Raw genomic sequence first — 18,295 nt, forward strand, 5'->3', positions numbered from 1 at the left:
AACTATGCCTTGTCCCTGTGGGTTGTATGGGATTCCTGTTATATGAGTAATGCCAAATGATGAGCAAAATTGTTTAAAAGACTTGGAGATGTAACCAGGACCGTTATCGGTTTTTAACTGTTTAGGAACACCCACAGTGGCAAAATTTTGTAAGCAATGAGCTATAACATCTTTAGTTTTTTCTCCGGGATGAAGGGAGCCCATCAAAAATCCAGAAGAAGTATCAACTGTAACATGTAAATATTTTAATTTTCCAAATTCTGGCAAGTGTGTGACGTCCATCTGCCAAATATGGTTAGGTATCAGTCCTCTAGGATTGACTCCAAGATTAACTTGTGGCAAAAATGTCACACAATTTTGACATTGTTTTATTATATGTCTGGCTTGTTCTTTAGTTATTTTAAAACGTTTTTGTAAAGTATTAGCATTGACATGGAACCTTTTATGAAAATTTATAGCTTCTTCTATTGTGGAGAAAATATGTATGTCATGTGTAGATTTATCTGCTAGTTCATTACCCAAACTAAGGGCTCCAGGCAATCCTGTATGTGCTCTGATATGTCCTATAAAGAATGGATCCTTTCTATCCCAGATTAGACTTTGTATAGCAGAAAACAAAGAGAAAACAGTAGAGGAAGGAGAAATCCTACCAGCATCTTCAAGAGATACGATAGCATTAACTACATACTGACTATCAGAAAATAAATTAAATGTAGAATCTTTGAACATCATAAAAGCTTGCAATACTGCATTGAGCTCTACCTTTTGAGCTGATTGTTTGGGTACTAAAAATGTAAAAGTTTGATCAGGAGTAACTACTGCTGCTGTACCATTATTAGACCCATCAGTGAATATATTTGGAGCATTTATGATAGGGGTTTTTCTTGTCATTTTTGGAAAAACTACAGGATGCTTAGACCAAAAGGACAACAAAGGATTAGATGGCAAGTGATTATCAAATGCAACACTAGATTTACACATGATTATTGCCCAAGTATTTAACTCATTAGCTAACTCATCAATTTGATCCATAGTATATGGAGTAATAATTTTATTGGGAGAAATCCCAAACACTCCTTTTGCTGCTTTTATTCCTTTGAGTATTAATTGCCCTACAGCCTCAGGATATCTAGTAAGAATAGTATTAGGAGAATAAGATAAATGTATCCATAATAATGGACCTTCTTGCCAAAATACCCCTGTAGGAATATTTTTTGTCGGTAATACAATAAATAATAAAGGCAAACTTATATCAATTCTATCCAAATGCATATTTTCCATATATGTTTCAATGATTTTTAATGCCTTTCTAGCTTCAGGCGTTAACATGCGGGGTGAATTTGGATCTGATGGACCTTTTAAAATATCAAATAAAGGTCCTAATTCTCCTGTTGGTATGCCTAGATAAGGCCTTATCCAATTTATATCTCCCAATAACTTTTGAAAGTCATTAAGTGATTTGAGTTGATCTACTCGTATTTGAATTTTTGGTGGACGGACCATGGTTGAGGATAATAGAACTCCTAAATAATTAATTGGAAGATTTAATTGTACTTTATCTATTGCTATTTCTAGATTATAATTTTTTAATAAGTTTGTAAGCGTGGCATAACATTCTAGCAATGTGTTTTTATCTTTATGTGCCATTAACACATCATCCATATAGTGAAATATCTGTAGTTCAGGGTTTTGATTTCTAAGTGGCTGGATTGCTTTATCAACATAAATTTGGCACAAAGTTGGGCTGTTAGCCATCCCTTGAGGGAGTACTTTCCATTCATATCTCTGATCAGGACCTTCATGATTCAGTGCAGGGATAGTAAATGCAAAATGTGGACTATCCTCGGGGTGAATTGGAATTGAGAAGAAACAATCTTTAATATCTATAGCTAGAACATGCCACGTTTTTGGTAAAGCAGACAGTTGGGGAATCCCTGATTGAGCAGGTCCCATAATAACCATCTCATTATTAATGGCTCTTAAATCTTGTAATAATCTCCATTTACCAGATTTCTTTTTAATAACAAAAATGGGAGTATTATGGGGAGATACGGAAGGTTGTATATGTCCTTCCGCTAATTGCTGTTTGACCAGATCATGGGCTACTTGTATCTTTTCTTTAGTTAGGGGCCACTGAGGAACCCACACTGGTCTTTCTGATTTCCAAGTAATTTTGATTGTCTCAGTGGCCCTTTTTGAAAACCCAATCCATGTTTATCTATCTCTTGATCTACTTGAATTGGTGCTGTTATATCTTGTTCTTGATCTCTTAATCTCTTTTCTTTTTTAAAGCCTTGTTTTGCCCTAGTAGTGGGCGCGTTAGGATTGACGTTATTTGTTAATGTCAATCCTAATTGATCTAGGACGTCTCGTCCCCATAAATTTATGGGGAGATGGTCCAATACATAGGGCTGTATAGTTCCTTCACATCCTTCAGGATCCCTCCAATCTAATACCATTGCACTTCTATGGGGATTAGTTGCCACTCCTAGGCCTCTAAGCGTTTGGGTCGCTTGCTGTAATGGCCAATGCTTAGGCCATTCCTGGCGAGATATGATGCTGAGGTCAGCGCCTGTGTCCAGCAGTCCATTAAAATCATGCCCTTGAATATTTAATTTTAGCATAGGGCGAGAATCTAAATTTAAAGATAGCATAGCCCAATCTACACCTGTGGAGCCTAATCCCTTGGAACCTCTTTCTACATTACAACTGGAAAATTTATCATGTAGGCTTGGTATTATTAATAACTGTGCTATTCTATCTCCTGATGAAATTACTGATATACCTCTTGGAGAACTAGCTATGATTTTTATTTCACCCTCATAATCGGGATCAATTACCCCAGGACTTATCATAAGTCCTTTAAGTGTAGAAGAACTGCGTCCTAATAATAAGCCTACTGTTCCCTGGGGAAGAGGTCGTTTTACTCCTGTGGGAATGATTTGAACTCCCATCTCTGGAGTTAATACTGCTCTGGCAGAGGCACAGATGTCCAACCCTGCGCTCCCTCTAGTCTGTCTGATGAGGGATCTGATGGATGTTTTTCGGTTTGTTTTTTACTAGATTCTAATCTACTATAAAGGTAACGTAACCCAATAAGATAGGATAGAAGAAAGCCAAAACAGAATGAAACAGAAACGGAGAGGAGGAAAATGATTATGTCAATTTTCTCTCTCTCAGGGCCGAATAACTTCAAACCTTGAGTCAGCCATTTATCCCAACTCGTCTGGAAAAATTGTAAGGCTAGAGAGCCTGAAATAAGAGCAGAATAAATCAAAACAGAAATACCCATTCTGTCGCCTTTCCTTAGGGGCGAGTGATATTACTCACCTTTAAGTTTTGGGCGTTCCCAGTACAGGGCCACCAAAATGCCGCAAACTGCCCGGCCCCGGGCCAGCTGAGTCCCGCTCCTGCTGCCGAGCACTGCCTGCCGCACCCCTGCTGAGCGATCCCCTGCTGAGCTGTCAGTGCACACGGGCTTGCAATCTTGCAACCCGGTTGGGCACAAAAACACAAGCCAGTCAAACTGAGACAAAGTTTTATTTAGAGAGAGGCCGTGTGCGTCCCCTAACAGGTGGGTCCGCCACGTGTGTGTGTTCTACCTGAGCCGGGGGGGTTTCCCCTTCCCCCGGAACACCCTCCTACCATCCTTTCCCAACCAATGGGAACTCTCCCATTACAAGAGTGACATGAGTAACCTGAGTCCTGAAAATGGGCCCAGCTGGACAGCATGAGTCCAATTACCATATGAATGTGAATTGCTGGCTGGCAGTCAATAAAATCCAAAGGTGCCTGTATCAATATTTTTGCTGTGGCTCCTAACACCAGGGAAGCAGGGCCAGGGAGAGAAGGGGCCAGGAGAAGCAGGGAACACGGGGAGCAGAGCCCAGGGGAGTAGGCCCAGGGGAAGCTGGGCCAGGGATAGCAGGGGCAGGGGAGCAGGGCCCAGGAGAAGCAGGGAACAGAGAGCAGGGAGGCCTATGGGGAGCAGAGCCAGGGGATTATGGCAGGGGGAGCAGGGCCCATGGGGAGCAGGGCCATGGTTATCAGGACCAAGTGGAGCAGAGCCCAAGGAGAACAGGACCAGGGGATTAGGGCCAGGGGGAGCAGGGCCCATGGGGAGCAGTGCGAGGGGTAACAAGGCTCGGAAAGTAGGACCAGAGAAGCAGGGCTCAGGGGAGTAGGGCCTAGGGGAGTAAGGCCAGGGGAAACATGGACAGGGGGCGCAGGGCCAGAAGGAACTGGGCCCAGGGAAGTAGCATCAGGGGGAGCAGGGACAAGGGATGCAGGGCCCAGAGGGAGCTGGGCCCAAGGGGGAGCAGGACCCAAGGGAGTAGGGCCAGGAAGAGCAGGGCCCAGGGGGAGCAGGACCAGAGGGAGCACAGCCCAGGGGAGCAGGGCCAGGTAGAGCAGGGCCGGGGGAGAAGGGCACACAGGGAGTAGGGCCCAGGGGAGCAGGGCCAGGGAGAGCAGTTCCCAGGGGAGCAGGGCCCAGGGGAGCAGAGCAAGGAGAAAAGGGCCAGGGAGAGCAGGGCCAGGGGAAGCAGGACCCAGGGGAACAGGGCTAGGGGGAGTAGGGCCCAGGTTAGCAGGACTAGGTGAGTAGGCCCCAGGGGAGCAGGGCCAGGGGAGCAGGGCCAAGGAGGAGCAGGACCAGGAGGAGCAGGGCCCAAGGAGAGGAGGCCTAAGGGGAGAAGGGCCCAGGAGAGCAAGGATAGGAGGAGCAGAACCCACAGGGAGTAAGGCCGAGGGAGCAGGGCCAGTGAGCAGGGCCCATGGGTACAGAACCAGGGCGAGCAGGGCCTAAGGGGAGCAGGGCCCAGGGGGAGAGAGGCAAAGTGAAACCAGGGCCCAGGCGGAGCAGAACCATGGAAGCAGGGCCCAGGGAGTACGGCCATGGGGGAGCAGGACTCAGGGGATGAGGACCAAGGGGAGTAGGACACATGGGTGCATGGCTCAGGGAAGCAGGTCCCAGGGGAGCAGGACACAGTGGGAGCAGGGTCCAGAGAGAGCAGTATGAGGGAGAGCAGAGCCCGGGGAATCAGGCACAGGGGAAGCAGGGAAAGGGGTAGCAGGGTCAGGGGGAGCAGGGCCCAGGAGAAACAGAGAACAGGGGGAGCTGGGCCCAGGAGATCAGGGCTAAGGGGAGCAGAGTCAGGGGGAGCAGGGCCCAGGAGAGAAGGGCCCAGGGGAGTAGGGCCAGGGGGAGCAGGGCCCAGGGGAGAAGGACTGGAGGGAGTAGGGCCCAGGGGAGCAGGGCCAGGGGGAGCAGGGCCCAGGGAGAGGAGGACCACAGGGAGCAGGGCCCAGGAGATCAGGGCTAACAGGAGCAGAGTACACAGGGAGTAGGGGCAGGGGGAGCAAGGACAGGGGAGCAGGGCCCAGGGGGAGCAAAGCCCAGTGGGGAGAAGGGCCCAGGGGAGCAGGACCAGAGGGAGCAGAGCCAAGGGGAGGAGGGCCAGGGAGGAGCAGGGCCAAGGGGAGCATGGCCCAGGGGAGCAGGGACAGAGGGAGCAGGATAAGGGGGAGCAGGATACAGGGGAGCAGGGCCAAAAGGAGCAGAGCCAGGGGGAGCAGGGCCAGGGGGAGCAGGGCCACGGGGAGCAGGGCCCAGGGGAGCTGGACTGGGGGTATAAGGCCCAGGGGAGCAGGGCCAGGGGGAGCGGGGCCTGGAAGGAGCAGGACCATGTGAGCAGGGCCCAGAGAGAGAAGGACTAGAGCAGTGACCAGGACAGCAGGGCCCAGGGGACCAGAGCCAGGGGGAGCAGTACACAGGAAGCAGGACTCAGAGGATCAGAGCCAGAGGGAGCAGTGCCAAGAGAAAAAAGCCAGGGGAGCAGGGACAGAGGGAGTAGAGCCAAGGGTAACAGGGCCAGGGGAAAGAGGGCCCAAGAGAGCAGGGCCCAGGGGAGTAGGGCCCAGTGGAGCAGGGCTTGGGGGAGTAGGGCCCAGGAGAGTAAGGCCAGGGGGAGCAGGGCCTGGGAGAAGCAGGACCAGGTGGGGCAGGGCCCAGGAGAGCAGGGCTAGAGGTAGCAGAGCTCATAGGGATTAGGCCCAGAGAGAGCTGGGCCAGGGGAGCTAGGCCCATGGGGAGCAGGATCAGTGGGAGCAGGGCCCAAGGGTAGCAGGGCCAGGAGGTGCAGTGCCAATGGGGAGCAGGAACAGAAGGAGAACAACCCAGGGTAGCTGGGCCAGGGGGAGCAGGACACAGTGGGAGCAGGGCCCAGGGGAGCAAGGCCAGGGGGAGCAGAATAGGGGGAACAGGGCCCAAGGGATCAGGACGAGGGAGAGCAGGTCCCAGGGGAGCAGGGCCCAAGGCAGCAGAGCCAGGGGTAGCAGTGCCAGGAGAAAAGGACCAGGGGGAGCAGAGCCAGTGGGAGCAGAGCCCAGGGGAGAAGGGCCAGGGGAGCAGGGCCCAGGAGAGCAGGGTCCAGGAGAGCAGGGCACAAGGGAGCAGGGTCAGGCGTGCAGGGCCCAGGCGAGCAGGACTGGGGGGAGTTGGGCCCAGGGGAACAGGGACGGGGGTGCAGGGCTGGGGAGGAGAAGGACGACCAGGTGGAGCAGGGCCCAGGGAAAGGAAAACCAGGGGGGAGCAGGGCCCAGGATAGGTGGGCTAGGGGTAGCAGGGCCAACAGGGAGTAGGGCCAGGGAAAGCAGGTCACAGAGGGGCAGTGTCCAGGGAATCAGAGCCAGGGGGAGCAGAGTCATGGAGGAAAGGGCCAGGGGGAGCAGACCAGGGGACAAGGGCCCAGCGAGAGCAGTACCAGGGGGAGCAGGTCCCAAGGAGCAGGCCCATAGATTCAGGGAAAGGGGGAGCACGGACAGGGGTATCAGGGAAAGGAGAAACAGGGAACATGGGGAGAAGGGCCCACGGGAGCAGGGCCCATGAGGAGCAGGGCCCAGGGGGGGAGCAGGATAAGAGGGAACATGGCCCAGAGGTGTAGGGCCGGGGGGTGGTGGTGGTGAGCTCGGCACAGGGGATTAAGGCCCAGGGACCAGGGCCAGGGGGACCAGGGCCAGGGGGAACAGAGCCTGTTGAGCAGGGCCCATGAGGAGCAAGACCAGGGGAGCAGGGCCCAAGGGAAGAAGGGTCCATGGGGAGTAGGGCACAGGGAAGCAGGACCCAGGAGGAGCATGGCCCAGGGGAGCAGGGCCAGGGGAAGCAGGGCCAGGGCGAGGAGGGCCAGGGTATTAGGGCCAGGAAGAGCAGGGCCCATGGGGAGCAGGGCCAGGGGAAGCAGGACACAGGGGTTGCTGGGCACAGGGGTGCAGGGCCAGGGGGAGAAATACTCAGGGGGAGCAGAGCCCAGGGTAGCAGGGACAGGGCGAGCAGGTCGCAGAGAGCAGGGTCCAGGGGAGCAGAACTAGAGGGAGTAGAGTCAGGGATACAAGGACCAGGGGGAGCAGGGTCAGAGGAGAAGGGCCCAGGGAGAGCAGTACCAAGGGGAGCAGGGCCTGGGGAAGCAGGCCCAGGAGAAGCAGGGAAAGCTCCTGGGGGAGCAGGACCCAGGGAGAGAAGGGACCAGGGGGAGCAGGGCTCAGAAGAGCAGGGCTCAGCAGGAGCAGGGCCCAGCAGAGCAGGTCCAGGAGAAGCAGGCCCAGGACAGCAGGGCCCAAGGGAGAAGGGCCTGAGGGAGCAAGGCCCAGGAGAGCAGTACCAGAGGGAGAAGGGCCTAGGTGAGCAGGACCCAGGGGAGCAGGGCTAGGGGGAACACAGCCAGAGGGAGCAGGGCCAAATGGAACAGGGTCCCATGAAGCAGGACCAGAAGGAGCAGGGTCAAAGGAGAGCAGGGCACAGATGGGGCAGAGCCTAGGGTAAAGCAGGGCCAAGGGGAGCAGAGCCAGGAGTATCAGGGCCTAGGGGGAGCAGGACCAGAGGGAGCATGGCCTAGGGGAGCTGGGCCAGGGTATAGCATGGCCCAGGGGAGCAGGGCCCAGGTGAGCAGGGCCCGGGGGAGCCAGACACAGGAGTAGCAGGCCCCAGAGAGCAGGGCCAGGGAGAGAAGGTCCCAGGGGAGCAGGGCCAGGGGAGCAGAGCTAGGGGGAGCAGTGCCTAGGAAAGCAGAACCAAAGGGAGCAGGGGCCAGGGAGAGCAGGGACCATGGGAGCAATGCCAGGGGGAGCAGCGCCCAGGGAAGCAGGACCAGAGGGAGCAGGTCCCAGGGAGGAACAGGGCCCAGGGGAGCAGGGCCAGGGGGAACAGGGCCAGAGGGAGCAGGGTGCTATGAAGCAGGACCAGGGGGAGCAGGACCCAGGGTGTGCAGGGTCCAGGGGGAGTGGAGCACAAGGAGGAGCAGGGCCCAGGGGAGCAGGGCCAGAGGGGAGCAGGGCCCAGGGAAGCAGGGCTAGATGGAGTAGGGCCTAGGGGAGCAGGGCCAGAGGAAGTGGGGTCTGGTGAAGCAGGACCAGGGGGAGCAGGATCCTGGGGAAGCAGGACCAGAGGGAGCATGGCCCAGGGGAGCAGAGCCCATGGGAGCAGGACCAGGGGGAGCAGGACACAGGGGTTGCAGGGCCCAGGGAAGCAGGGCCAAGGGGGAGCAGGGCCCAGGGGAGCAGAGCCAGTGGGAGCTGAGCCAGGGAGAAAAGGGCTAGGGGGAGCAGGGCTAGGTGGAGAAGGGCCCAAGGAGAGCAAAACCAGGGGGTGCAGTGCCCGGGGGAGCTGGCCCAGGGGAAGCAGGACAAGGGGATGAAGGGCCAGGGGGAGCAGGGCCCAGGAGAAAGAGGGACAGGGGGAGAAGGGCCTGGGGGAGCAGGGCCCATGGGGAGCAAGCCCATGGGGAGCAGGGCTCAGGGAAAGAAGGGCCCAGCGGGAATAGGGCCCAGGAATACAGGGCCAGGGGAAGCAGTGCCAGGGGGAGCAAGGCCAAGGAGAACAAGGCAAAGGGAAGCAGGACCAGGGGGAGCAGGGCTGAGGGGGCGCTGGGCCCAGTGGGAGGGGAGCCCAGGGGGAGCAGAACCAGGGGGAGGAAGTCCTGTGGGAGCAGGACCAGGGGGGAGCACGATGAGAGGGAGCAGGGCCTGGAGGAAAGGGTCCAGGGGATCAGGGCCAGGGAAGCTGTGCCAGGGGAAGAGGTCTAGGGGAAGCAGGGCCCAGGGAAGCAAGACCAGGTGGAGCAGGACTCAGGTGGAGCAGGGCCCAGGGGGAGTGGGGCCCAGGGAAATCAGGGCCCAGGGGGAGCAGAACCAGGGAGAGCAGGGCCCAGGGGTAGAGGACTGGGGGGAGTTGGTCCCAGGGGAGGGCCAGGTGGAACAGGGTCCAGGGAGAGCAGGACTGGGGGGAGCAGGGCCCAGAGAGAGGAGGATCAGAGGGAGCAGGACTAGGGAAGCAGGGCCCATTGGGAGCAGGACAAGGGGGAGCAGGGCCCAGGGAGCAGGGCCTGGGGGGAGCAGGGTCCAGGGAAGCAGGGCCAGGAGGAGCAAGGCCCAGGGGAACAGGATCAGAGGGAGCAGGCTCAGGGGGAAGAGGGCCATGGGGAGCAGGGCCAGAGGGAGGGGGGCCTGGAAAACCAGGACCATGGAGAGCAGGGCCAAGGGGGAGCAGGACTCAGGGGGAGCGGAGCCCATGGGGGAGCGGAGCCCAGGTTGGAGCAGGGCCCAAGAGAGCAGGGCCATGAGGAGCAGGGCACATTGGTTTCTCCTCTGATTAGTTTTTCCTTTAATGTAAACTCTCTCTGCTGATTTTTATCATTGTTTTCCATTTCCTATGCATGGAATATTTTGCCGAGGATGTTCTCTAGTGCAGGCTTTCTGGTTTTAAATTCTTTTAACTTTTGTTTATCATGGAAAATTTTTATTTTGTCATCAAATCTAAAGCTTAGTTTTGCTAGATATAAGATTCTTATTTGGAATCTATTTTCTTTCAGAGCTAGGTATATGTTATTCCATGATCTCCTGGCTTTGAGGACCTGGGTTGAAAAATCTGATGAGATACAAATTAATCTCCCCCATATGTGATTTGATTCCTCTCTATTGTGGCCTTTAAGATTCTATCTTTATTCTGTATGAAAGGCATTTTTATTATAATGTGCCTTGATATAGATCTGTTGTAATTTTGTACATTTGGTGTCTTGTAAGCCTCTTTTATTTGATTTTCCAATTCATTCTTTACCCTTGGGAAATTTTCTGATATTATCTCATTGAAGAGAATGTGCATTCCTTTGTTTTGAAGCTCTGTGCCTTCCTCTATCCCAATAACTCTGAGATTTGGTCTTTTGACACTCTCCTACAATTCTTGGATGTTCTGTTCATGGTTTCTAACTTTCTTCACTGTGTGAACAACTTTATTTTCCTGATTGTATACTTTGTCTTCAGTATTTATTGTTCTTTCTTCCAAGTGATCTAGTCTGTTGGTTATGCTTTCTATTGAGATTTTCATTTGGCTTATTGTGTCCTTCATTTCAAGGATGTCTGACAAGTTTTTCTTTTTTCAAAGTCTCTATCTCTTTCTTGAAGTAATCTTTTGCTACCTGTATTTGCTCTCTTATCTCTTTTTGGAGTGATCAATTTTTGCCTGTATTTGCTCATTTAGGTCATTCTTTAATTCACAGATCATTTGAATTATGAACCTTCTGAACTTCTTCTCTGATAGTTCTTAAACTTCGCTGACTATGGGTTCTGTTATTGTCATATCCTGGTTTGTTTGGGGCACTTTCCTCCCTTGTTTTTTTATGTTGTCTATGTGTCGTTCTTTCTTGTAGTGTGGATATATTACAGTTTCTATCCTATATTCTTGTAGTACCTGAGCAAACTGTCTGTACCTCACCTTGATGTTGGACTTCCAGACCTTGCTGGTGTCCCTCAATGTATGCTACTTCAACTAAAGATGGTGGTAGAAATAGCAGAAGTAACTCGAGATAATAGTGGAGGTGTCCCAAATGGATCCAATTTCTTGATGGGACTAAAAGGGTGGGCCTTACACTGTCTTTGGGGTGCCTGCTCTGAGATGCAGCTGCTTCTAGGCCCTATCGGTTGCCCAAAAGTTAGGGGCTAATGCATTGGGAAGGCTGTTGCAATGTCTGCAGTGTCTCAAGATGGAAATGGGTTAGGCTTGGGCTCCTAGGGGGGGCAAGGGTGGCAAACTTGGACCTACTCTGGGCCTGAGTCCCCAGTATGTTGGTGTGGGAGGATCTAGGCCTGGCCTGAGCTCTGGCAAGGGTCTGCTGGGCTGAAGAGGTGGTCCTATGCCAGAGCCAGAGCTGTGGCGGGTGTTTGCCAGTGGTGGGATCTTGAATATTTTTGAGTCTAAAACTTCTAAAACAAAAATGCTTTTAATCTTTCAACTGTTTTCTATTTATATCGATAGCTGACAGAGAAATGTGAGCAGTGGGAACATGAGATTAAGGTGATAATTCTGTAAACTGGGTTTCTTGTGCTTACCCTTACATGCTTTCTTTTAAAAAAGCAATTTACCTGTAGACCTGTCTTGACTTAAGTCAATAGGATATGTTATATTCCTCAGCAATCAGTTATCTCCAGCAGAAATGCAGGCCTGAATTGCCAATAAGAAGAACACATTACCCTGGGGAAGTACTCTTTTGACTTTTTAGAGACCAGATTCCAGGACTCAAGGAGACAAGGTAATTAAAATCCAAGCTCCCTAACTATAGAAACTTTAAGAACAAGTTCCAATTAGAATCACTCAGCACAGACAAAACTGACCCAGAGTTACCTTGGTATTTCAGCACATTATTTTCTTTCCATGGGTAAAAGCATGCACAGTGGAGACTGAAAATTCTTATGCAATCCTGCTATCAGTCAAAAGTCAAGAGGTGGACCTGAAAAGAACTCTCTGCAAACTTCTCTGGGACATCCAATAAAATGGGAAGGCAAGAGGGACATGCTATCCCTCTTCTCTCTGAGAGGACCTACTCCCTCCCTTGAGAGTGTCACCCCTTTTCCTTTTAGTATTCCCTCTAATAAACTTACGTCTGCTAACTCCTAGTGAGTCATGAGGAATCTGTCTCTGGCATGCTCACAAGAACTGTGAACTAGGGCATCCATGATCACTTTGGCTTCACAGATAGCCTTGCTCTGCAACAAAAGGACAGAAGTCAAACTCCTTACTTAGTAAGCTAGATATAACCTACAAAGGATTTTTCAAACTTTATGATTGCTTGCACCTGTGTACTGTTATACCCCTGACAGATTTCTTTAAATCAGCTCATCATTTAAATGTAAATACTTATTTTAGCCTCCTACTTGGAGTAACAGTATATTATTATTTTTTTATTTTATTAAAATAAACAAACATACACTTTAAATTGTTACTCTGATTTCTCTAGGATATTTATGTGTAAATGAAGCCACATTTAAAGTTAGGTAGTCAGTGTAGTTAGATAAATCAGGTCTAATACTGAGTGAAATCTAAAATGGAGGCCATGCTGAGAATGATTCAGGGAAATGCAGGACAACTCATGGAATGTTAATAAAGTCCCTAGGCCAAAGTCCCTAGGCCAAAGTCCACCTCAAAGAAGTGTTAATGAACAGCCCCCAGCAAACTTAAGGATAGCCCATAACAAAGAAGTGTCCCACCCCTCGGGCCTTCCAACCTACATTCCATCCCCAAAACTATAAAAAGGGGAAACAAGTGCACTTCCACGGATTCCACCTCTTGGGTCCCCTTCTTCCTCCGGGAGAAGTCTTTTCTGCTGTCCTTTAATAAACTTCTAATTTCTACTCTGACCTTGCCTCGGTGTGCTTCTTTGGTGTTATTCTTCAACATTGGGGAAGCAAGGACTTGTCACTGGTCAACAGCGTTAACATAATTACTATCTGAAAGCATGAGTAAAGATGGTTTAAATTTTTTTAAAACGTTTTTCCTATCTTGGACTTCTGCCTTTTCTTTTCCTTCTTTGCCTCTATAGTTCCACACAGTGTAGTTGTAGTCATCCTTTTGCAACTGCTTCCTGAAGTTAGAATATTTTATAACTGAATCTTCTGCTTAGATTGCTTCCTACTGAGCAGCTGATTAATCTCATGGATGCTGACTCATCTTTCAAGACCCAGCATCTGAGTTGGGTTCCGCATAAATTTTCTCTAGACTTGCTTCATTTAAGTCAGGACAGTAGATTTGACTTCTTGTCTTCTTTTGCCCTGTTTCTTAACATTGGCCCTTTTACATAGTAATGGTGTGTCTGAAAACATTTTTAGAGGTATATTTCAGATGTACATTTTTTTCTATATACCTCAGTGAAAGGAAAGTGAGGAATCAGGAGACAGAAGAGCCAGAAATGAAAGACAGAGACCAAGCAGAGATAGATACACAGGAGAGTTTATTTGTTAGAGCTGACAAATAAAGGCACATCTTTCCCTAGACAGAGAGATGCAAAACAGGCTTGGGTTTCCAGACTTTTATGGGGCAGGCTTAGGGATTAGAGCTGGGTGGGTCCTAATGCCAGGGGTTAAGGGTTGGGTTGGTATGAGGGAGTGGTGAAGCTTTCTCAGAAAGGCCTTTGGGCAGAAAAAGCAAAACTTTTTCCTTAAAATGGCAGCTGTCACTTAAGATGGCCATCCATATGATAAACAAGGACCTTATACTCAGAAGCACAGAAAAGTTATAGCGGTTAAGGCTTTTGGATCTAGAAACAGAATGTGTTGTCTAATTTCCCAGCTCTGACAATTATTAGCTGTGTGACATCCAAGAGTTTACTTGCATCAAGCAGTTTCATTATCTACAAAATGTGGTTGATAAAGGATCTCATCACTTATGTGAATTGACACATGTAATGAGTTTACTGTAGTACATAGTACTTACTTTATCTAGTTTTAAAACCTGGTTTAAAAAATGTATCAATACAACTAATAGTAATAATAACAATTATTATTATTATTGTTTAACTGGGGATTGAACTCAGGGGTACTTAACCGCTGAGCCACATCCCAAGTCCTTTTTATTTTAATAAATAATTTTATTAAAGGGCTTCACTAAATTGCTTAATGCCTTGCTAAGTTGTTAAAGCTGGCTTTGAACTTATGACTATCCTAAATTGCTGAGGATTATAGGCATGCACCACTATGCCCAGCTTATTATTACTTTATTAATATATAGTGTAATATATCTGAAAACTTTAATTTGCTTATTTCTTATTGAATATCCAAACTGCTGTAATTACCTAGAATTTAATAGGTGCTTAGTATATATTTGTTTAAAGAACAAAATAATGATTCTGTTCAGTCAGCATTTAGATAGGATGAATTAATAATAGTTACCACATTTTGGAAATTTTTAAAATTTTTATCCTTAGTTATATGTATAAACTTTTTTCAAAAGAATATCTAAACTTGTGACCAAATGAACATTTTTCTGATTTTCAAAAATAATTAACACAATTATTTTTTATTAATTTTTGCATCATAATTAAGTGTTAAGAAAATTTGCTAAAGAAAAATTTGCTAAAGAAAATTTGCTAAAGTGTTATAAAGTATGGACTTACAGAATTTGATCTTCTGTGTCTGAAGATTCAGTGTCGCCATAATTAGTTTCCTCATCTGATATGTGTCCTCAATACTACTCAAGTACAATATGTGTATCATTAGTATCTCAGGGCTGGAAACAATTCACTTGAGTTGGCTTTCAAGAATATACTGAAAATACTCATGGGCTCAGAACTTAGACTTGGATCACACATACAATTTTGTATCCTGTGCCACTGGTGAATATATTGAGACTCTATTTATCTTTTATGTGCATGAGAAACACAATTATATAAATCCTGCAACAGTTATGTTATGAAAGGTCATGAACCAATTTTTTAAATGAAAGAAGCAGGGTGTGCCAATTATGTGGTGGGTAGACTATGTGGTGGAATATTGTAGGTGTCAGATGACTCTGAGAAGAAAATATATTATTTTGACCAATGAAATATTCTATCTTAATCATCCCAATTGCTCACTTAAATAGGAAGCTTGCTTTTGCCTGAATATGAGTTTAAATCTGTTTGCTTTATTATTTGTTTTTCACTCAAAGCTATAGGAAAAGTTAGACCAAATTGAGTTGTGTGCTTTTCTTTCTTTCTGAAGTCTACACAAGTTTCCTTAATAGCATTCAAATAAGGGTACTATTTAAATGTTGAAATTTTCACTCCACTAAATATTTGAGTTCAAATGATCAATGTTTATAACATCCTAATAACCCGGTTCTTGTTCTCCAGTTGGCTTCGTCACTCTGGACTAATGAAGGTAAATTATAAGACCATAAATAAATAAGCAGCAATTGTCCTTGGGTGACATAAGTCACACTTTTAATTACTTTAAGGAAAGCTTTTTAGAGCCACCAATATGAACTCAGTGCTTGATAAAATACATTGAAAAACAAGAGCCCTAATATTGGCTTTGAATAAATTTATGAGGTTACATTAATGGAAGATCCTAGTCATCTGATGTCTGCTGTAATGGAGTTGTGTCATTCTGGGGATAACTACATAATGACAGCAATAACTCAAGCGAAGTAAAATGCATTTCTCCAACTTGCTCATCCCACTTTAAGACAACATGAAATATAAGGCAACTTTGATAAATGTATCTTATAAATTCTGATTCTAAATTCCACAGTTGTCCCGTCTGTAAAAATCCATATGTATTAGCTAGATAGATAGTTAAGTATCTGCTTTAATGAAAATGGAACATCATTCCATTTGAGTGATATGCATCATGAACTGCATATATGTTGGTGTTTACTAACACATAACATCAAATCCCCCCTCCCAAATTGATGATGACAATGATGATGGTGAGGTTGCAACAAGTACCCTATTAAGAGAAAGATGACAAAGTAAGTGGCATATTCAGGATATTACTTAACAAAAATACCTTTCTAGGGAAAAGTCCTGACAGTGGATCCATCTGAAAACCCCAGTCTTCCTCAATGTGGCCACTGAAACATTATTCTCATAGTTGACTTCTTGTGGATGTAATTGTATATTTACTTGAAAAAATACTATGTCTTCCTTACTGCTCAGAGATCCACAATCCACTAGCATAAAATGATTTTGTAGAGTTTTACCTTTTCACTTACTCAGTCCATTAGTATTAAGGAATGTTCACTATGAGCAATGAAAAAATAGAAAAAAAATTCTCCATAAATATATCTTAGATGATGATAAGTGTTTTACAGAAAAGAAAGTAGTATGAAAAGGAAGAAAAATTTTGTAGAGATCCTATTTTATGTAAGACAATTAGAAAACAGTTTATCAGAACTCTGGAGGAGATGAAGAAGCAAGTCATGGATATCTCGGATACTTTTTGAATGTTTTTGATACCAGGCATTGAACCCAGGGGTGCTTTACCACTGAGCCATATCTCCAGCCCTTTTTTAACATTTTATTTAGAGACAGGGTCTCAGTGAGTTGCTTATGGCCTTGCTAAGTTTCTGATGCTGGCTTTGCACTCATAATCCTCCTGTCTCACCCTCCAGAGATGCTGGGATTACAGGAGTATATCATCATGTCCGGTCAAAAATGTGCATCTTCAGAAAGGATAAGAGCTAGTGAAAAGGTTGTGTGGCTGGCACATGCTTTGTTTATTATGAGACATGTTGGCTCTTCAGCCAGGAGGGGGTTGTGAATGAGCAGAGATGAACTTAGAGAGTTCACATATATCACATAGGTTGTGCTAGGGAATTTGGCTTACATTGAACTTGTGAAAAACATGATTTTTAAAACATATATTCTTAATGAAGAATGAAGAATAAATCTTGACATAGAAATGTAAAAGATTAGTCTGGGAAGCTAAAGTCTAGATGAGAGCATTTAAAGAGTGAGAGTAGAAATAAAGATCAAAATTTGAGTTTATGGGGCTGAGGTTGTGGCTCATCAGTAGAACACTCACCTATCATGTGCGAGACAAGGGGTTTGATTCCCGCACCATATAAAAATAAATATATAAAATAAAGGTATTATGTCCAACTACAACTAAAAAAAAACAATAAGTTAATGGAGATGTGTTAGAAGTTGGAAAACATAATATGATGGTCACAGTTACAGAACCACAGTTACAAGAGAGTAAAAACAAGAGTGAGTGGTAAAGTCTAAGAAGCTGTAATGACAGTTATCACTGATATTCAAGCCATTCCTCCTCATTTTTTCCATCATTTTACCTATAGTTTCTCTCTTCACTCTTCTTCCTGTTATAATTGACCTCAGCCACCCCTCCCATGGTGGAGCACTAGACGTTTTCATCATGTAAAATTGGACCAACTTCCAAACATCTTATTCTTTCTTCATCATCTCCATCTGTCAGCTCACATGCAATGTTTTTTTTCTTTACCAAGAATTATCTGAATTATCAAGATTTCTGATTCATTTCTTACTCATATTTATCATGTTTTGTTCTTCTTAATTGATCACTTTTTCTACTTCATTCAAATTTCATGTTTCAACAATTTAAAGTTCCCTTTGGGTTTTCTTAACTAATTTACCCATCTGTTTTCCAAATTACTTGCCTTTAAAAACTCCATTGATTGTTTTACTCAATTACTTTATAATTTTCATAGACCTTTTTTGTTGAATATTGTTGGAGAAAAGTTACATAATATTGACTCCTGGACTCATTTCAAATTAGTGGTAATAATCAATTAATGATTCAGTCAATCAAATTCATATTGAATAAGTAATAATGAAAATACTTTTGATTATTTGACATATGTTCAATAATAAGCTCTGGAGCTGGAATTACCTCACCTGTTTTTCTAGTCTAGACAGCTGGACTTAGTGAGTCTACTCACTGATTTTCTCATTTTCCCTCTTGTGCTTTAAAGGTTTCTAGGTTTCTTCCTCTGTACATTTCATGGTGAAGAGTAGGTGAGGTGACTCCATGTAAAGCTTTCTGATGATCTTGAGTTTTATCTCTGATTTTCCTGTGGTTCTCTCTTGTTGGCCTTTAGGGAGGAGGACTTTTGTTGAGTAATAGTCTATAATCCCAATAAGTAATTTCTGTCTCTCTGATCTTTGTTACTTGGACCTTTAAGGCCACCATCCTTCATCATTTTCCTATGTAAAGTCTTGGTCTAAAAGGTATTCACATGCTGAGGATGTATGATTGCTATGTGCTAAAACTACAGATATCTGGTTGTTCTGAGCCTTGACTTTCCTGGCATCAGTGGGTGATGGCACCAGAGATAATTTTCTCATACCAATTCCTGTGAGGAGTTTTCTATTCAAGTAAAAAGTATGCTATTAAATTCTAATTAATAATTATGTATGTGCAATTTTTGTATCTATTCATAAATAAAATTGATCTATAATTTCATTATACTGTATTATAATTTTAGGTCTTAAAATAACATTTCTATCTTGTTTTT

Source organism: Urocitellus parryii, chromosome 5 (assembly GCF_045843805.1).
Source record: "Urocitellus parryii isolate mUroPar1 chromosome 5, mUroPar1.hap1, whole genome shotgun sequence".
Classification (NCBI taxonomy): Eukaryota; Metazoa; Chordata; class Mammalia; order Rodentia; family Sciuridae; genus Urocitellus; species Urocitellus parryii.